The sequence below is a fragment of the Cyclopterus lumpus genome, chromosome 7 (assembly GCF_009769545.1).
Source record: "Cyclopterus lumpus isolate fCycLum1 chromosome 7, fCycLum1.pri, whole genome shotgun sequence".
Taxonomy (NCBI): Eukaryota; Metazoa; Chordata; class Actinopteri; order Perciformes; family Cyclopteridae; genus Cyclopterus; species Cyclopterus lumpus.
This window is the reverse complement of record NC_046972.1, coordinates 2,028,145-2,050,861: the sequence shown is the minus strand read 5'-3', so window position 1 is coordinate 2,050,861 and position 22,717 is coordinate 2,028,145. Positions and strand designations below refer to the sequence as shown.

The 22,717-nt window shown below is 42.6% G+C and overlaps 1 protein-coding gene across 1 annotated transcript in view; it reads right to left on the bottom strand.

The window, feature by feature from the left end:
* Positions 1 to 22,717, bottom strand: part of prkcz (protein kinase C, zeta) — a 110,781-nt gene that overhangs the window by 60,442 nt on the left and 27,622 nt on the right. The gene's annotated exons all lie outside the window — the stretch shown is intronic.

The following is a 22,717-nucleotide window of genomic DNA, read 5'->3' as shown; positions in this document are numbered from 1 at the left end:
AAGCTAAAGCTGAGTTTAGATAAACATGAATCCCAAAACACTGATGAAATAAGCAACCTTGGGCAATATGGACCAAAAATCTGTATTTTTAGGTTGAAAGCCGACACACAATATACATCTTTGTATTTTCTACAAAGTGGGCTAACTGCAAATCAAAGCCTCACATTTTATGTTATCAACTGTGATAACAATACAATGGAAGGACAGGGTGTCCTTCACTGTTTGAAAATATCCAGCTGCAAAAACATGTAGGTAAATGACAAAAGAATAGAAAATTAAACAAAAAAGAGACTGTAATAGTCCCTATTTCTAAGGACAACAGATTTATTAAAATAAAGTACAGTCACAGAGGTTAACCTTCTTGTAGTGATGGAGAACTCAGAGAAGGTCAAAACCAATGAGGTGAAGATATCTTGACTTTTACTTTTAGCTCTAAAAATGCCGCATGATGCAACTTGGTAGCATCTTTCATGAGACCCTCTCTGCCTGCTCAACACACACTTCTTTCAAACTTAATGCCCCTAGTTTGTACCACAGACTCTCTGGTAAAAAAAAAATGAAGAGTCTACCTGGACAAAATATTGACAAGAAGACTTGATGTTTAAAATCAGTAGAGTGCACTGGAGGGCAATAAGTAGTGGAGTTCATGTGCAGGAGCAGGAACACAGCTTCAATTATTGACTGATAAAATCAATAAATGATCAGACCATTTGCATGTGATGCTGTTGGACACAAAAAAGTCATCACAGCATGGAGAGAAGTGCACGTCTGGGAGCCATTGTCTCCCAGACGTGCCTCCTAATTATTCACTAGCTTCCAGTATGGTTGGTTGCTTCAGTGATAGGTGCACTGTGATGTCCTCTTCCACTTGCCTCTGTTGCTATGGTAGCCACAGCCCACCATATAGCAGCTATTGTTAGCTGGCTGTGAGGATGTCAGGATGACATCGTCTGCAAGTAGAAGTCCCTTCTCCCAACAAATCCCCCTTCTGTTTTCCAAAATGATTCCACCATTGTGCAGAATCCGGTTGAACATACCGCATATCAGATTTTCTGTTCATCTCTCGGGCAATGGGAACAGAGCTGTGATTAAATGTTCATGCCCTGGGGTGAACCCTTGTTCCAGATGTTTTTTATCATGGGGCCTCACATCGTGTTTAATGTTTGAGCTGAGAATCTTTTTTTTTTCTCTAACAACAACCTTACTTATGGTCTACATTGACGACATGCAACACACTGACATTATTCCAGCAAGTATTTTTAGCAAGTAATATTGACAAGCACATCGAGACGTGTGCCAGCTCAAATGTAAGTTGTGCTGATCTCTGTATGCAAATGTTCCATAACAAAGATGAATTTAAAGCCAGTATCACTGTAAATGAGGTACAGACGGAAAATGAATGGCAAAACTCCTGGCAGAATGGTATGAACACAGAGGTCTAATGTCACAGAAGTAACATCGCCATAGCTGTCTTGGATGTACACCAGGGCTGGTTATTGATACATTCAAAAATATATCAACTGAAATAACGCAGGAGCAAGTAGCATCAAAACTTATCTGGTCAAATGATACCTGCAATAAATCATGGTGTACCCAGAACTAGAGAAAAATAAATTTTTTTCTGGCCACCAATCCCCGTAAATGGTAATAGTAAATATACTGTACTTGTATATCACACTTCTAGTCTTCCGACCACACAAAAAGCTTCAACATTACATTCATCATTCACCCGTTCACACCTAATCACACCCATTCATACCTGATGACAGGGGCTACCATGCATGGTGCCACCTGCCCATCAGGACTAAGTAACATTCACACCATTCATAAACCACAGGGACAGCCTTTCATGTGTCTTGCCCAAGGACACTTTGACATGGACTAGCAGAGCTGGGGATCGAACCATTGATTCTCTGATTGAAGGACAACCCTGCTCTACCACTGAGCCACAGTTGATTTGATTTAATGCGACGTGTGATTGGCCTACTACAGCAGCAGCTACAACCCATACAGCTAGCAGCTCTATAAAACAACGCGAAACAACCAAAGCAGTGCGGACGGAGCTAAGAGTTTTAACCTGGAGGGGAAGCAGAGGGTGGGCGTTACACTTCCGCGACAACACGGTTCCACCACTGCGGATTGGGTGATGGCGCCATTGGCGGTAATGGAATAGTACTGCTATTGGTACAAGCATCTTACATGTTGAAGTACAATGTACACTCAACAGCTATACTGTTTTCATGTTTTGCATGGTGATGAATGTCTTAGTGATTCGAGTATCTCTGTCTGGAGACCAGAGCAAAGGCGAGTAGAGGTGAGCAGAGAAGCTGTGCTCTTCGGTTCTCCTCTGTGAGTTCCCTCTAAACCTGTTAACTTAAGGCCATGGAGAATCACTGTGGAGCGTTTCCATAGTTACACAGTATTCCCACCTCCTTGCCAGTGTTAGTGGGTGAGTCATGGAGTTGAAGGGGGAAGACACACGGAGGCATTGTGTGATTGAGGAAGGTGAATCTACGCATCATATTAGACTTCCTCAGTGCCCCTGTCGGCTGCTATATACAGTGTGATTAAATATTTAATTGCAACAGATGTTTTGATTAAGTGGTTAATTGCGGCACATAGCTTTGTGTCTTTAACCAGAGTGTAGATGAATAGATGAATGGTTACACAGAATAATTTTAAATGCATAAGTGGTTTCCTCTTAACTGTGCGTTTGGCTGCCATACAGGCCGCGTTCATCAATCATGGGTTTAAATATCTCATAATGTAGACATAATATGTATATGTGCATTTGTATTCATTCATACATCATTCACACATATATAGATATATATCATTCACACATATATATATCTATATATGTGTGAATGATGTCTATTTCGAATACAAATGCCTCTGAGCACATTTTTATGACATTTTCTATTATATAGCATGGCTGGTGTAAAGCATTCCATAGAGAACACTTTAGCAGCTAGAAGTAGGCCAAACCTTCGAAACCCATTCAACTGTGGAGGGACTAGTCACATTGATCAACATCTGCAAAGGTAGTGCAGCGGACTTTGAGATGATCACCGCCCACGGCCGACCAACCAGCCACACCTGCTGGACCAAACACCACCAAACTGGCCCAGGGAGAAGAGGGAGGAGAGCCAAGATGGAAGCTAAGCTAACCCAGCAGGTCCTAAGGCTACTCCATGAGTTCAGTCGAAGAAAAATAAGATGGATGAAAGATGGATGTTTACCTCAGGTTGAATTTTTAATGTGAAGATGTTGACCATATTATCTGCCCAGAGAATTGTTTACATTCCTTCTGATGAAAATTCAAGAAATGCTCTACAGGAATGTACTACTGTTTTTATTATGTTTGTCATGGGTTTGTCGTGGTACAAATGAGCTACAAATGAATTGTGTTGCGCATCCCTGTGTTACACAATGACAATAAATGACCCTTGAACCTTGAATGAAGGCTGGGACACGGTCTTGAGCTTTGGGGTGTGACTGGACCTGCAATGTTGGAGGGTCTCAGCAGACGGTGCTAGAAATAAAGGGTCGCTGTCTATTATAACAGTGAAAATAATGCTTCATATTGTTGCTTTTATTATTACAGAGCTTAATGATTATGTATGAGTGCATATAACTATAATTATATATATATTATATATCATATATTCTGCAGGTATATAATGCATTATAGATGCAGTGTTAAATTCCACAAGAAGTGTAGAGCCCGACTTCACTCATTGCCTCGGGTGAACCAGCAGCATGTCTTTAAAAAAGGTTTCAAGTAAGGAAGAGTGTTACTGGAGGAAATATTTAGAGCCACAGGCGTGCTGGAGAGTGGCGCTATTAAATCTGAGGAGAAATACGAGCACAGATGAAACAAAGGTGGTGTCATGGTGACTGATCATTTCTCCTCAGAGCCCTGCTTCCACTGAGCATCATGATTTTGTATATATTCTGACTAAACTACCCAAAAACCAGGCCAGCACAAGTAAAGATGAATACACCAGTGGTATTTCCCAGCCTTATCTATCATTTCCTGTGTAACCCCAAAAAATCACCGTCCTCCCAGCATGAAAGCTGTGCCAACCACAAACACGGCTGCCTCACCTGCAGCACAGCGCCTGCCCTCCACGAGCAGGCCTTCAAAGAGCTGACCTCTTGTGACATCTCCCTCTGGAGAACCACTAGTGTTGCGTTGCCCCTCTTCTCTGCCAAGATACAGGGTAGAAAGAACGGTTTCTCAGGTGATGAATCAAAAACACAGCACTTTACCTCCGGATGCGAAGGTCAAAGCGCACGGTCCCGCCATGTCGTCCATGGGAGGAAATAAAGGGCAGCGGACGCCCTGCTGCCGTTGTGCTGTAGCTTATGTGGGCAGCCGTAGAGCAGGAGAACAGGGTGGTACTGCCATATCTCTTAGGACAGGACATTTACGAGGGCTAGATTCATTTCCAGACATTGTTTCTCTAACTCGTAGGAAAGTAGCAGCACAAAAGTTGCTTCCAACAACGCCCGTCCCCTCACATAGCCTTCAAACACTGAGAATACACGGCACTGTATGTTTTCAAAGCGTTCTTGCTGAATCAGCAGCAATCATCAGTGTGTGACTGCTCACATTTGTCAATAGATCAGGGTTTATGGAACTTGTCAACTTTGTCAAATTATTTTCTGGACACTTCCGAAGAAGCTGAGAGAGATCAATGAAACAGCCCTGAGGCACTTTTAGACACCGTCAGACCTCTAGGATATGGGATGCTCTACGGTGGCATGATTAACTCGCTGAGTCCAACTTCTAATTGAAGCATCTATTCAAATCTCCTTTTAATCAGCATGTTCCAGATGAAGAGGGAGAGAACAGGCATTGCAAAGTGCATGAAATTACAAAAGCCGTCCAATTTCCAAGTCGAGATCACTGAAATTCAATCCGGATTCTGGAGTCGAGTAAAGCTTTATAATGTGTTCGCATTAAGAGTGACAACAACAACCAAACGGCAAAGTGTGGTCAGCTGCATTGTCGCCAAGTCGCCCCTGAAGTGTTGCTCAAGTGGCTAATGGCATTTATTTGGGGGACGGGACCGAACAGGGTGAGACAAAAACATGACTTGTTGAAGCTTCACCACGAGAGCACTGAAAGAAGTTGAGACCATGAAGGAGTTGTAAAATGCTGCTGTGTCAGACGTAGTCACAGCAGCATTTTAAGGAGGTAAAGACATGGACGTCCAGTACTGTATGACACATGACAGGTCAGTGTAACATGTTGATGAGTTAGTCGCTCTAGCGGACACCATGGCAACAGATATCACCGTTACTGTTACGGTTTGTCTCTGACCCCAAGCGCACGACAACAGGAAGGTTTGTCTTAGCCGAACACACGGCGTAGTTTATTTGAGCACAAACGAAACACAAAAAAACTCCTCTTCTCCAGGGGAAGGGAAAAAAGGTAATCCACTTGATGGTCGAACAGAAAATAATCTATACAAAAAATCCAAGAAAATACTCCATACAAAAAATCCAAGAAAATACTCAGCAAAGACAGGAGGGACAACAGCAAAGACCCGAGGAGGGAAAGTCCACAGACATCATGGCACAAACTCATTATGGTTATTAGGAATGATTAATATTCCAAAGGGAGAAGCTTTAGTTTGTGGTAATCTTGTTTTAATGAAAACTAGTCACTATCTATAACCATTGCCATTAGAAATAATTGGTGTGATGTTGGACGCTCGTTAATAAAAAAACTGCGGCAAGAAAGCTTTTGGTTTGATTTTGATTTCGGAGCGGGTTCCAATCACGCGGCAGATATGTATAAGCATTCTTTTTCCACTTTCACAGATGTCACATGGGGTATTTGGTCATGTTGGAGGTCTAGTTAGTACTAATATCGGTGGGTTTAAATACTATATTCATTTCAATTCAGTTTATTTTGTATAGCCCAATATCACAAATTACAAATTTGCCTCAGAGGGCTTTACAATCTGTACACATACGACATCAATGACCTTTGACCTCACATCGGATCAGGAAAAACTCCCCAAAAATAACCTTTGACAGGGAAAAAAGTGAAGAAACCTTCAGGAGAGCAACAGAGGAGGATCCCTCTCCCAGGATGGACAGAAGCAATAGATGTCATGTGTACAGAATGAACAGCATTTACAGAGTTACATAAACACATTCTATAGTCTAGATTCATGACCAGCATTAATATAACAATAATATAACATACCACAAGCTGTACAATATAACATTATGGATATAAGTATATATTTAGGAAAATACAAATTGCTGCATACAAATATCTGGATCACTTATTTTATTTACATTAATTAAAATGATTGTTTATCTCATGTTGTTTTGTTCTGACAACAGTCAAACACTAAAGTAATGCTGTTCTTGTTTAGTCAGCTATACCATCCGTTTGGCTAGCTTATTACATAATCTATCACCTTCTCTACCACTTTGCAGGCTCTATGTTGTCTTTCACTGGATTATCCACACTATCTGTGGGTTCCCTTTAATTAAAATGTGACTATCTCCAATACGCAAATATAACATTGTAGTTAGACTGTTAATAAGCATGTATTTAAGTGACATGTTCTCATTCCATATGTTATTTTGTGATGTCTGGTCTTGATGCAGACATTTCCCTTTCTTCAAGACAAGTTTTTTCCTGGCCTTAAAGGCTGCATTACTATGCTGCCCTCAGTATATGTGCCGTGATACACCTTGGCAGTTAGACAAACTCCTTCCTGACTTCACGACTCTGAAGACAGTTGTCCGTTGTCCACAAGTTTAATGACGTAAAACTAGAGTAAAACTAAAACACACAAAGGGCATAATGAATACAAACAAAATGCTTTCTCTTTAACCTTACACATACACACAATGTAAATATACAGATTCTTCAATGAAATAACTTGCTTTGTTTTTAACCGCTACTTTGTATGTATTTACTGCTGATTTACCTACATATGTTCCTGTAAACCACTGTATTTTAACATATCATCAACTATTTATTCATATTGATTCTGTCATATGAACTTTAACAACAGTCATAGCGGAGTAGTAATTAACTAATAATGACTCGATGGACTTTGTGCATAAAACTTCCCAAAACTAAACATCGTCACAAAAATCTGCGATCATAAGTAACAATAAAACAAATCAATGCATACCAAACGATGCCATCAAAAGGCATAAGATTCAGGCAGACTCAACTAGATTGTAAATCTACTGAAAACAGCGGCTCTGAGCCCCGCTCTTCCTTCACTCCCTGATTATAAGTCCCCTGACAGGTTACAGGACATTTCTTGTTTCAAAATAAAATGTTTTGTTTTAAAAAATAAAACGTATAACATAGTGATTTAACAATTGTAACAAAACAATTACAGTAAAGTGATGTCACTTCCTGAACTTAGAAGACTGTTCTAGTTCTATTACCCACTCAGGGCCTGTGTCCACATAGCATCTTCCTCAAGCAGAAAAGCGCCCGCAGGGCTTCATCATTTCATAGAGAAAGCGCTTATTTAAATGTTTATATGACAATATGTTGAAAACATACCGACATACCGCCATTGTAAGATGGACTAGCATCGCTGGGTGTACTCCTTCTTTTCATTGGGAACATTTTGAAAAAAGACACTTTGACAATAACTATATGCACACCGGCCCTTGATTGTTTATCAGAAACCACATTGTGTGAATATGTTGTGGTCAACGCTATAATATCGTGTCAATATGGATTTTGAGGCATTTGGTCAATATATATAATGATATTTAATTTTCTCCACACACCTACATACACTCTTCAACGATGTAAAGAGGCGGAGGATTGTACTGGTTATTTTTGGGGAGTTGTTCCTGATCCGATGTGAGGTCCTGGGTCAGGGATGTCGTATGTGTACAGATTGTAAAGCCCTCTGAGGCAAATTTGTAATTTGTGATATTGGGCTATACAAAATAAACTGAATTGAATTGAATTGAATTACTGCAGAGCTCTTGATGAAACTTGTATTTTACAGCTGCAGCAAGATGGCAGGTATTCTCATGAAGTAGACTTTGAGCACGGGGTGACCCGATCATGAAACATGTAGTTCCATACACCAAAGGACATCTAGGACTTTGTAAACTTGGGCAGTGATGGAAACTGAGTCACTTTGACTCCATCTTTATTGGTTTATGTGTGTGTTTACTGACAGGCCTGTGTTAGGGTCACTGATTGATCATGTCCTAAATCCCGTTGTGTTTTAGTTTAACAGCCCGGTGCTGCTAGCAATGCCACAGGCAGAAAGCAACTATTTCCATTTAATTTCATCTACTCTAATTACACACACACACACACACACACACACACACACACACAGGAAAAGCTGTACATTGATTGCAGTGCTGTTATATAATCAGCTGGACCATCTATGCAACAGCTGAAGTTATTTATGAAATGTGATGAACCTTGGTGAAACGTGCACATCCAGGACACTCACATATATATATAAAAAACTGTTAAAAAGTTAATTGAAGACATGATATTTCTTACCAGAATTTAAACAGCCACAAACAAACACACAGCTTTAACATTTAACCGGGGGATCATGATTTTGGCTTCGCACAAATTAACGTGACTGACTGCGATATTTCTGTTTGAAAAGCATCCCTCACAGAAACCTCTGCTGCATTTACATGTAAAATAAAGCACTCCCTAAACTGATAGTCAGCCACCAGGGCTTTTTTGGGTAGCTGTCATGCTGCTGTCATGTCCAGGAAACTGTCATGTTAAATTAATCAGTTTTGTGTCTTGTGTCCATGTTGTCTCGTGATTTCCTGTTTTACTGTGAAAGTCAACTCTCCTCTTGTTTCTTCCCCTGTGTGTTTCTCCTCTGGTCTGATTGGCTGCCTCCTGATTGTTTCCACCTGTGCCCTCACCCTGTGTATATATTGTCTGCGTCTCCCTTTGTCCTGTGCCAGTTCGTCTTGTCTTTTGTGCCAGAGAACCAGCCATTTTCATGGAATTCACCAGTCACGATTTTATGTTACCTTTGTTTTCTGTTTGTTTGTTTCCAGTTAATTAAAACTGAGATTTTTGTTGTTACTTTGCCTTGAGTCGTGCGTATGGGTTCTAGTCCTTGTTCGGTCATGACAGCTGCACACTCCATACAGTCTGTGAAAAAGAGAACCCTGACTAGAAGAGTATTCTACTTTATATTTTATGGGCAAAACAAGAACTGATGATTAGATTATATGGTTAAGAAACGCAGAAGTGGATGATTCCAGTATTTTTATACCAACAGAAATTAAGATAGCATTCAGTGATCTGCATCAGAATTATAGGATTTTATACAGTATTTGGGACCTCTACATTGAGAAAAGATACTACTGACCAGTTTGGTGAACAAAGAAATAAGAAAAAGCCAAATAGTAAAAGAGTCTGTGTTCTATATTAAAACAAGTTGCTCATTTTATGTATTGTAAATAATAATAATAATCCATTTAATTTATATATAGCGCTTTTTAAGATACTCAAAGACACTTTACATGTTACATTTCATACACCGTAGCAGTGGGGAGCAATGCAGGGTTAAGTGTCTTGCTCAAGGACACATCAACTAGGGTGGGGATTGAACTGCCAACCCCCTGATTGAAAGGCGGACATGCTAACCACTGACCCACAGTCGCCATAGTAAAGCTGAAATATTTATGCTGCTTTTGTCTCCGATATTATTGTACATTTAATCTCTTTGGGTTGGACAAAATGACATTTCAGAATCTTTTTATGGACCTTTCTACCACATCACATGAAAGTATGGAACCTTGGCCGCGATATGTAAAAATGACCAAACTCAAGAAGCTGGTAGACTGATAGATGCAGTTGGAAGTTCTAAAAAAACAATAATACTAAATTGACCATACATTGTGATTTTATTTCACCAATTATTGTTGTCTTTGAGGATTATAACTTTCTTAAGGCAAAATGTTTCAAAATTCAAAATTAAATATTGTGATGCAGAGATGTCCTGGCTTTCGCATCATATTCTACAGACTTAAGAAAACATATTTATTTAGGACAGATCCCTGCAAAAAATGAGATGATGATGTAAAAATTATCGTTGCATCAGTCAAATGAATCATTATTACATATTCTTGCAAATTGTTCAATTTAACAATTTACATTTGTTCAAAACCCACCTCATTTCCAACGATCTGTTCGAGCCATTTCAATCTGGTTTCCACTCACAGCACAGCACCGAAACAGCCCTTCTCAAAGTCACCAATGACCTCCTCCTCTCCTCAGACTCCTCAACATTCTCCTTCTCCTGGATCTCACTGCAGCCTTTGACACCATCAACCACAACATCCTTCTCTCCCGCCTCGAATCGTCCCTCAACATCACCGGAACTGCTCTCTCCTGGCTCAAATCATATCTAACAGACAACAATTTATCAGCATCAACAACTGCACCTCCTCCACTGCTCCTCTGTCTCAGGGCGTCCCCCAGGGTTCGGTGCTTGGTCCTCTTCTATTCATCCTCTACCTGCTCCCTCTTGGTAACATTATACGTCATCACGGTCTCCTCTTCCACTGCTACGCTGATGATGTCCAGCTCTACATCTCCACAAAAGCCATTACGACTACTACTCACTTCACTCTGACCAACTGTCTCACTGACATTAAATCATGGATGCAAACCAATTTTCTCAAACTCAACTGTGATAAATCTGATATGATCATCATCGGCCCCAAATCTCTCACCAAAACCAGTCACAACTTCTGCCTCACCATCGACAACTCCACTCTGTCTCCCTCCCCTCACATCCGCAACCTCGGAGTCATGTTTGACAGCAACCTCTCATTTGAACATCACATCAAACAAATCACCAGAACCTCCTTCTTCCACCTAAGAAACATTGCCCGTCTTCGCCCATCACTTTCCTCATCTGCTGCTGAAACTTTAATCCACGCCTTCATCACCTCTAGAATTGAGTATTGCAATAGTATTCTTTATGGCACATCTTCCAAAATCCTAAACAAACTCCAATACATCCAGAACTCTGCTGCTCGCCTGCTCACCCACTCCTGTTCCCGTGATCACATCACCCCTGTTCTCCAGAGCCTTCACTGGCTCCCCGTCCCACAACGGATCCAATACAATATAAAATCCCTCTCCTCACTCACAAAGCCCTCCATAATCAGGCCCCCTCCTACCTCACCGACCTGCTCCACCACCACACTCCATCAGGCCCCCTCCTACCTCACCGACCTGCTCCACCACCACACTCCATCAGGCCCCCTCCTACCTCACCGACCTGCTCCACCACCACACTCCATCAGGCCCCCTCCTACCTCACCGACCTGCTCCACCACCACACTCCATCAGGCCCCCTCCTACCTCACCGACCTGCTCCACCACCACACTCCATCAGGCCCCCTCCTACCTCACCGACCTGCTCCACCACCACACTCCATCAGGCCCCCTCCTACCTCACCGACCTGCTCCACCACCACACTCCATCAGGCCCCCTCCTACCTCACCGACCTGCTCCACCACCACACTCCATCAGGCCCCCTCCTACCTCACCGACCTGCTCCACCACCACACTCCATCCCGTCAGCTCCGCTCCTCTGATGCCGATCTCCTGTCCATCCCACATAGGACCAAGCACCGGAGGTGGGGTGACAGAGCCTTCTCTATATCTGCCCCCTCCCTCTGGAACTCTCTCCCCAAACTCATCCGAGACTGCACTGATCTTTCTTCATTCAAATCGCAAATCAAAACCCACCTGTTCAGAACTGCTTTTAATGTGTGATTGTTTGTTTTTTTGTTTTTGTTTTCTTATCAGGGTCCGAGCGATTCAAAGTCCCTATTTATTTGTTTTACCTGTATTTTAGCTATTCTTATTTATTTATTTTTAGCTTTTAGGATGTTTTAATTATGTGAAGTATCTTTGAGTATTATGAAAAGCGCTATATAAATTAAATGCATTATTATTATTATTATTCAGCCCTAGTACTACGCGTGTCAATGCAGTTGGTATATATAGTACAGAATGGCTTCGATAATTTAGTTTTCAGTTGTTGTTCCGCTTATCCAAGTCTAGTGCTGCTTCAGACTGCTGAAAATGGTTAACAAAAGCCACTCCGTCCTTAAATCAACGTACATATTTAGCCTGTAACATTCCGGAGAGACAGACAGACTGAGGGTTTAAATGGGTTACATAGATCCAGATCAACAGCTTGCATGGTACTCGAGAGACAAACGCTGTCAGGGCTGACATGCAGAGGAGAGTCTCACACGCTCCAAGCGAGAGAAAAACAGGGGATATTCAATTTAGATGTAGCTGCTGATATGAGGATGAAAGACACACTGTGCACCAGCTATGGAGCCTCACTGACAATGGGGAAAACGGATCTACTTCATGCTCCGATTGGATTTAAACCATACAACGTGCAGAGGGCAAATTCACTGCATTTTTGCATGATTAGTATCAAAAAGAAGGGACACGTTTGATCAAAGTAGCCTCATTTCCATCCTGTGTGAATACTAATGATCTCATCGCTGGCAACAAAAGGCAAATCAGCTCACCTCAACCATGCAGTTTCTAGTGCGCTGGATACACTCTCTGGCTGTCTCTGCCCAGACCTCAGGTGCCCCTACGTCGCCGAAATCCCAGAGGCAGAACCACCCACCCTGGACCCATTTCCCCCTACCTTTAACTCGAAGGTAGAAGAGCAGCGTGAGCAGCATCCCTCCGGCTAAATGTTAGCGCTCCCTCGCTTCACACTCTGGATCTCATGGTGGTATGATTCTCCTCATTCTGTTTTCATCTCTCTCTCTCTCTCTCTCTCTCTCTCTCTCTCTCTCTCTCTCTCTCTCTCTCTCTCTCTCTCTCTCTCTCTCTCTCTCTCTCTCTCTCTCTCTCTCTCTCTCTCTCTCTCTCTCTCTCTCTCTCTCTCTCTCTCTCTCTCTCTCTCTCTCTCTCTCTCTCTCTCTCTCTCTCTCTCTCTCTCTCTCTCTCTCTCTCTCTCTCTCTCTCTCTCTCTCTCTCAGTAGTACACATCAGTGGAGCAAACGTGCACTAATTCTCTGTGTGCATGTGCTCCAAATGATCCTCACTTACTCAACAGGGATCACGGCACACAATGAAGGCTTTTTTTTTAGGAACCTGCTGTCCACGCCGCGTGGTAGTTGCACCATTTCACCCACAAGATGGCCCACTAAATTTAAACCTTGTGGACTATTTTTAGTGGCTATGCTGTGCCCATTAGAGCCGATCCTGGATGACAGCTACAGACTCATCTCTGGGATGCAATTATATAATACAGAGAGCTCGGTGTGCTACAGTAAATCACCTTCAAACGCTTGATGTAGAATGTCATGCTGTCCTTTATACAAAAACAGTACTGTATTGTATGTTGAATTCATTTGATTTTCAATTTATTTAAGACCATCTAAACTGAGACCACAACAAGACCAAGACTTTGAGGGGTTGAGACCAAGTCAAGAACAAGAACTGGAGGGCGAAACAGAGACAACACCAAGACTTTGAAGGGTTGAGACCAAGTCAAGACCAAGACCAAGGTAAGGCAAGGCAAGTCGGGAGCGAGTGAAGACCAAAACCAGACCAGTGCAAGTCCCACACTGCATGACAAAATGACTATAAAACAGGAAACCCCGAGGTACTCCTCTTATTGATGTACAAGCCCAGAGAAAACAAATACAGATTCCTCTTCATCTACCTCTTTTATTGCCATACATACTCTGTATGTATAAGTGTTTTCCTTTGTTTTCTTCTCACCACTGAATCTGTCATACATGCATCAATTTACATCAGCATGTGATTTAAGAGATAATCAGAACTAGATAAGTACTGTATATACTGTACATATATATGAAGCTCGAGTGTAAGTTACTTTTGCACGTTAAGGCCTCTATTATATTTCTCATACACCTGACATTCACTCTCACTCATGCTCACTCTTAATTTCCTCGCTGTCATTGTTTGTCTGTCAATCATGATATCAGCTGTCTGATCAGCTGGTCTTCCCTATCCAAAAGCACAGCCACACAATCAGCTTTCTGCCTTTTGTACATTAATGTTACTGTGGGGCGCCCCTGCACCTCTAAACTGAAACCAGAGCATGCTCCAATTGAAAAGTTCACGTCTTAGATGACGGGATGATTAAACCCCATAAATTCTACCATAAAAAACGTGATTATTTTAGGAGAGGCACTCCCACAGCTTTCCCAGCCTAACACAGACACAGTCACGTCTTTCCTTGACTGCCAGTATTGCAACATCGAGGAGGTTGAGCAAACATTTCCTGCATTCCTTAAGAGTGAGGGTGGAAGGCTATTCTCTTGGCTGGACCCATGGCTTTATCAAAACCAACCTTGGAGACATTTTGACGTTATCAGCACTGCCAGGAGCAGGCCGTGTAGTTCAGCCACTTACTCACTCTGGATCAACACAGGGGAGTGCTTTAGAAAACACCACTGTTGACGCATTTTAGAGACATTTTCCACTGGGAGTGGTTGGAAATGAAAATTACAACCTTTACTCCGTGTCGGTATTGGACCTCACTTACAGTAGTTTTAGACCAGTTTCTTTATTGATGCTTAACATTTGTGTCTTTAAGATCTGGCCAGAACATTATCCAGACAATATGAAGAGTTTTTAGTGTTGATGTTAGGTCAGAGATGTCTATATGTTGTTGTGCAGCGATATCTAGTGAAATCAGCATGCTAACCAACTAACCCTGGGCCTGTGTTGTAGCAACCGAAGAGGCGATAGTGAGTCACTGTAGTATCCAGTTAGGTAGGTCGTGCTCGACCGAAGGTGATGGTATCCATGAACTTCTCGGCTCCTTGGATCTGGTACAGCGTGAAGATTCTCCTTTCCAGCTCTGCAATCTTATCATCCAGGCGGAGGCAGCTGACACAGCCGGCTGGAGAGGTCAGTGGAGTCATAGATAGTAGATGAGATAGTAACACAAGTCCAACAAGTAGACCTTCTGCGGGAATAAAGCTTCAGTTTGCAGATCGTAGCTTGTACTTCAGTACATCCTGATAGAGGGATCCTTCTTTGTTGCTCTCCCTAAGGTGTCTTTTCTCCCCGTTTGGGGGGAGTTGTTCCTGATCCGATGTGAGGTCCCGGGACAGAGGATGACGCATGTGTACAGATTGTAAAGCCCTCTGAGGCAAATTTGTAATTTGTGATTTTGAGCTATACTAAATAAATGTAATTGAATCACCTGATTGAAATGAATTGATATGTTTGTCTCAATCAAAAAAACAGTCCATCTTGTCATCAGTTCTCTCTAATGTCTCCCTATGTTCTGTGCTGTACACAATCAATCAACCAGCACCCAACATCAGTTTGACAGGTATGTGTCTCTCAGCATAACACGCGCAACAACTATCTTGAAGAGCTGTGCGAAATCTAGGAGGATTTGCCATAAGATAAATGCTGCAGCAAACATTCACAACAAGTTGGTGTCATGACACAGGTCTTCTTATCAACATCCACAATCTAAACACCAGCTGCAGTACACATTTTTCCCCTAAAAATGCACTCTTGACTGGGAGTTATTATGATAGCTGATATGGGACGCAAACCAACTACTACACTGTATACATACCATCACTGAATCTCAACTGTTCACTGCACAGCTTGTACTGAAATGTAACAATGGTGCTGTAAGCATCCTGCTAAGTCATAAAACTATGCACACACAACAAATTACAGTGCTATACATACATGACCGGACTAAAGCTCATCTTTCCTTCTTTCAGCCCCCTTTGTCTATGGCGGTCTAACCTTGACTGGCCATTGTAGTGTCAGTCTATCTGGTGTGTTATGAAAGATGGCAGGGCTTCGTGCTTTGACTTCAGAATATTAAAAAAAAACAAAAAAAAACGCAAGGTGACCTGGTTAGACATGGGGTGCACAGAGAACAGACTAAAGCACCAATGTGAAAACGGTGATGAGGGGGAGAAGAAAGCAACGGGTTACTGAAACGGAAATAAGTAGACGAAAGATGAGGAGGGGGTTGAAATAAGAAAGAGGGGAGGGTTAGATTATGGGGAAAAGCCAGCGGGAGGCCTCTGAAACAAGGCCAACAGCTCTGTCAGAGGAGGCACTCGAATGTGAACAGACTCGACTCAGCAACTTAGCCGACCTCTCTCTCTGCTCGGCACGTCGCCTCACTGAGGCCAGCACCAGCTACACCGTTGTTGCATGGCGTGTTCGTGCCAGCTGAAGTGGTTGCCCAGTGGGAGCATTATACAATGGACCGGCCTCATTGTGGATTAGCCCTCGAACAGATGTGCTCCGGGCAAATGCTATTCATCGCTGAGGTTCAATAGCAGGACGTGGCAACCGCTCCAAATCCCACCGCACAACAGAATGAGACCAGCAGCAGAGTTAGGCGTCAAGGTTGTTCTGAATGCAACACTTTCAGTTGTTTTAGGGAAATGATTAACACTATTATTTCTTGTTGAAATCCTTCTTCTAGTGAGGCCCTTCATGCTTCTGATAAGTAGTTTTATCTGTTTACCTGTCTAGTATTGAACCTCAATACTTGGTTAGTGCGGACGGAAAAGTTGGTTTAAAGAATACAGAGGTACAACGATCTCATTACAGATTATTCACAACCTAATCTATTATTCTAAGTATTCTGTGTGATACTAATACTCATGTATGTTGGTGAGTTCCTCGATCAAGCTGAATCTGTCAATCTTTTACGGTCAGCTCCTTTATGCTCTTCTTTTTTCAAACCTCACCTAATCAATTGCTACTTTTACAGCTGGCATTATATTTCCATTCAGACACTTGCACAAAATCTCGATTATTTATGAACTTCTGTTCATCCTGTAGCTAAAATCAAAACCCCCTCCATGGTTTTAAAAACAGATTGAAAGAGTTGGAGGAAGGTTCATCTGGTTGTAGATGTTTTTCTGACTGAGGTATGTGCACCTGTGTGAACTGGGATGTGATGACTTGAATCTTAGTTTTGGTTTTACTAAAGTTTTTATTGTCTGTCACTGTTTTATGTTGTATGTCTTGGCCAGGACACTCTTGTAAAGGAGATTTTTAATCTCAATTAGGCTTTTCCTGGTTAAATAAATTTAAATTAAATAAATAAATGGCTTAATGATCACAGATGGTGGTCACTGGGTGAAAGTGTGTTCATTGGACCCGTCCACCTCACTAGGCGACATTGTCATTATTCATACAACATCAGTGGCTATGAGGGTCTAATGTTGATGTTGAAAGGTTTACACTGAAGTTAGTTGAAAGCCTGCTGCGTAGGTATAAGAGGTATAAGAATATATTTTTAGCTTTTAGGATGTTATAATTATGTGAAGTGTCTTTGACTTTCATGAAAAGCACTATAGAAATTCAATGCATTATTATTATTATTATTATTATAAGAGGGACAATGACCAAGTGTTGGCATGAGGTCCGTCTTGGTGAAGAGGGAGCTGAGCCGGAAGGCAAAGCTCTCCATTTACTGGTCTACGTTCCAACCCTCACCCATGGTCACGAACTCTGGGTCGTGACCGAAAGAACGAGATCTCGGATACAAGCGGCCGAAATGAGCTTCCTCCGTAGGGTGGCCGGGCTCAGCCTTAGAGATAGGGTAAGGAGCTCGGACATCAGGGGGGAGCTTGGAGTCGAGTCACTGCTCCTTCGTGTCCAAAGGAGTCAGCTGAGGTGGTTCGGGCATCTAGTCAGGATGCCTCCTGGACGCCTCCCATTAGAGGTTTTCCGGGCACGTCCAACTGGTAGGAGGCCCCGGGGAAGACCGAGGACACGCTGGAGGGATTATATCTCCCGGCTGGCCTTGGAACGCCTCGGGATCCCCCAGAATGAGCTGGAAAGTGTTGCGGGTGAGAGGGAAGCCTGGATCGGCCTGCTGAACCTGCTGCCACCGCGACCCGACCCCGGATAAGCGGCTGATAATGGATGGATGGATGGATGGGAGTGAGAACGGCTTGACAAACTACCAGATAGCAGTAAAAGAGGCTATCTTACGTCTCTGACATAATATCAAAAAGTAATCATAATTTAAGCTAGTCCGCTCTGATCAGTACAGATCTTGAACCTGGTCCTGATTAGACAGAATCTGCTGCTCATTTTATTAGGAAGATAGAGAGCATTTGTGATCTACAACATAACCTGCCTTTAACAACAATCTTGTTTCCCTCACCCATTTTCATACTACCGGTACATCCCATTTAAAAGAGATGTTCCCCTCTGACGGACCTTTGATTTAATTGATTATTAACAGTTCTCTGTCTTCATCCCTCTCTGAACATGGGATAGATTCATCAACATGCACACTTACATATACATTGACTTATTGTGATAGTCTAATTAAAACAATATTAGTAATACTATAACAATACTTTAGTATGTTCAAAAATTGAGAACGTACCATCTTACTAAGTGTATCCACTACATCAGCTGTAGACCAGAGCAAAGACTGTGTGCTCAGTTGGGATTTGGTATGTTGCCTCTAGCGGTGGAAACCAAATGCTTCTACTCAGTTCCAGTAGAGGACAGAAAGTGTGTGATCTGGGAGAGGACTTTTCCTTTTATTGTCCGTTATATTACAATCTTAGATTCAGGGTTCTCCTTAAAATGTCCTGATTAGTTTTCCAAATCCTATGTAGACTTCAGTTACTGTTTACAGAGTGTTTCACCAAGCTCTATTAGTGTTAAATGTCTACCAATAGTGTAGGAGGGCACTTTGTGTCTGATGTGTTAAAGGGACAGTCTGTGCCTCAGATGGGCCTGAGTAATGTTTTATAGCTATACCATGGAAGATTGATTGTGTTCACATTTGCTTTGACATTGTCATTGACATGCATGGAAGTGTATGGTATTTGTTATTTAAGTCCCATTATGTGTATGACGCTGAGAAATACATTTCCTTACTCTCTGCCTTTTAAAAATGCATCCCCATACATGATGGTGCCTGCAAAGCTCAGATTAGTCCAAATGTTGCTGAGGGAATGAACACAAGACCAGAACTATTAGAAGGTTTCTATTTGTGCTTCATTTATTGCACTTGTATTGCCTTATGAAGCACTTTGTTTTGAAAAGTGCTATATGATAAAAAAATTAAGCAGGCTACTGGAGGATAATCATTTGCTTATTTATTCCAATGCTAAGCAACCATTTTAAAGTTAGTGTAACAGTCAGTGGGAATGGGCATGTTGCCTGTGGGCTTTAACACTTGGTGTTAAAAAGTCCAATTGTCATGTCTTTGAAGATTAGTGCGTTGCCCCGATCATGTCCCTCTAGTGGGTCTTCCTAGCAGTTAGTCAGACCTATTTTAGTAGGCAACACGTTTCCTTTTTGAGTTACTCTCCTCACTGCGATGAGCATCCCTCTTTAAATTTTGCATGAAACATTCAACACGCCGTAATCTCATAAGCTCTTCCCCGAGAGACCACCGCTGCACAGGCAACCCCATCACATGTGTCAGGGAAAGAAAAGCCTTTACTTCATGGCCGGTAAAGGCAGGAAAGGCTTTACGCCTAAGGAGCGCCTCGGACTGAGGAGGGGCGTTGGCCCTGCTGATGCCCCACCCCCTCCTCTCTACCTCCTTCTGTTTCATGGATTGGAGTTCCATTCATACATTGTCATATTCATGTAATGTGTTTATGTAACTTTGTAAATGCTGTTCATTCTGTACACATGACATCTATTGCTTCTGTCCATCCAGGGAGAGGGATCCTCCTCTGTTGCTCTCCTGAAGGTTTCTTCCCTTTTTTCCCTGTCAAAGGTTATTTTTGGGGAGTTTTTCCTGATCCGATGTGAGGTCCTGGGACAGGGATGTCGTATGTGTACAGATTGTAAAGCCCTCTGAGGCAAATTTGTAATTTGTAATATTGGGCTATACAAAATAAACTGAATTGAAATTGAATTGAAATATACATATAAATGAACTGCAATCCATAAAGCCGAACACAACTGAGGACTGCCTATAACATGTTAAAGCTGTAATCAGATTTCAGATTTGGTAAAAGAGGCCCAGGTTAAAGAGACTTTCAATCGACTCTTTAGTAGAACCTTTCTTTATCTAAAGCAGTGGTCACCAACCTTTTTAAGCCCAAGATCCCTGACCTCTGCCTTGGTGACAGGAAAGATCTCCCTATTGAGGCGTTGAGAGAAATACTGTCCAGACTGGACTTACAACTTGAGGCTTTCTATTTGGCCTCATTGTGATTGAATGAAATTAAACACTTTGGTCCAGCTTTCAAATTGATGTGACCAAGAACACACTAAATGACTTAATTTCAGTGCAACATAAAAAGGAAAGTATTTGTTAACCGCACACAATATGAACAAAAAAAAACACATTTGCAATGAGCAGGCTGGATGAACTAACAATATTAATGTTGTATTTATCAACTGAAGTTACAACACAACACTGACAACATGTCTCAGTCAGTGCAACTAATGTAAATTCAGTTCAGCTCTGTGTCCCATCACAATGCCATCAGAAGTCATGTGACTCCAGTCTGTGAGCTGTCTGTGACTGAACACTGTCTGTGAGTGCCTTGTAGTTGGGCTCATAAGCACAGACAGACAGTCTGAGGCAGTCTGTGAGCTGTCTGTGAGTGCCCTGTAGTTGGGCTCATAAGCACAGACAGACAGTCTAGAGCTGTCTCTTGGATTTTGATTTGGTGACTTTCTGAACTCCACTTACGCAGTTTTCGGGACAGATTTGGCATTCATGAAAGTTTTTCTTAGAAGACAATAACAATAAAGTGAAACCTGTGAAAAACTAAACAAAACAAGTTCAAATATTTGGAAATAAAGAGTTGTACACTGAATCTAAAAACAACAATATTGTGCAACCTGTGCAAAACAAAATTAGTACAGATATCTGTGAGCCATCATGTTTTATCAGCATTAGTGGCTACAATGAGCCGGCTTTCCACTACAAATCTTTTTAAAACGGGGTTCGAGGCTTGATACGCCCACTCTCAATTCATGCTCAATGTTGAGCTTTTGTTTTGAAGGGCAACAGCAGAAAAGCCGATCTCATGGAGAGTCGCCAAGAATCTTGGCCGTCGCGCATGCGAAACAGAAACATTTACACGAAGGTACAGGCATTTCAACATGTATTTATTAATGACTTGAGATAACACTTTTTCACTTCTAAGTCATTGCTGCCTGTGTTATGTTTTATTCATTTTTATGTTTTATTTATTTTTAAATGTCTTGTTTTTAAATCAGAATGTCCTGTCTTAAATGTTGTTATACATGTTTTTACCTGTTACTGCTGTACTGACTGAGTTGCCAACTTAATTTTCATTGTATGTTTTTTACAATGACAATAAACATCCTTATCCTTATCCTATTATGCCCTTGAGTTTCGCACAAGAGCCTTCAAGGTTCTCCTGCAGCTACCAGCATTACCGCAGGGCCTCAACCAGGGGCGGTTGAACCCATGGAGGTAGGGCGCACCAGTCTCACTCCAGGGAAGCGTGAGCGCCGGCGCTGGGAAAGTCTTTGCCTGTACTGTGACCAGGCTGGTCACTTTATATCCCGGTGCTCAGCAAAAGACAGGGCTCGCCAGTAGTAAGGGAGGTACTGGTGAGCCACGTTCAGCTTCTGCTCGCGAATGGATCCCAGACCCTCTCATTGACTCTGGCGCTGACGACAACTTCATGGACGAGAACCTAGCCCGTCAGCTGGGTATCGAGCGGGTATCCCTGCCATGGCCTGTTCCTGCCAACGCCCTGGATGGCCACCTACTGGGGACAGTGACTCACCAGACCACGCCAGTTCGTATGCTCCTGTCTGATAACCACCATGAGACCGTCCGGTTTCTTATCCTGCGGTCACCCCAGCATCCATTAATCCTGGGATACCCCTGGCTCTGCCGCCATAACCCCCACATTGACTGGGCCACAGGAGCAATCCTGGGGTGGAGTTCATCCTGTCACCCGATTTGCCTGAAACTGCACCTCAGCAGTCAGCCGGCCCCAGCTCGGACCTGTCAGGGGTGCCTACTGAATACCGTGACTATCGGAGGTATTCAGTAAGGTCAAGGCCTCATCTCCGCCTCCACATCGACTCTACGACTGCACCATTAACCTGCAACCAGGTACCACTCCACCCAGGAGTCTTCTGTATTCCTTATCTGCACCTGAAAGAGAGGCCATGGAGGCGTACATAAATTCCTCTCTAGCTGCTGGGATCATCCGTCCCTCTTCTTCACCTGCAGGTGCAGGGTTCTTCTTCGTAGGGAAAAAGGACAAGTCACTGAGGCCTTGCATTGACTACAGGGGCCTCAACAACATTACCATTAAGAACCGCTACCCACTCCCACTCATCACTTCTGCTTTGGAGTTGCTGCGGGGGGCTACCATCTTCACCAAGCTAGATCTGCGTAACGCCTATCACTTGGTCCGGATCCAAGAGGGTGATGATTGGAAGACAGCTTTCAACACCCCCACTGGACATTATGAATACGTTGTGCACTACGGTCTCACCAATGCCCCAGCCGTCTTCCAGGCCCTGCTGAATGATGTGCTGAGAGATATTTTAAACAAGCAGGTGTTTGTCTACCTAGACGACAATCTGATTTTCTCTAGGTCCCCAGAGGAGCACATTCACCATGTCCAAGCAGGAATGCTGTTTGTTAAGGCAGAGAAGTGTGAATTCCACGCCTCATCTGTCTCCTTCCTGGGGTACAT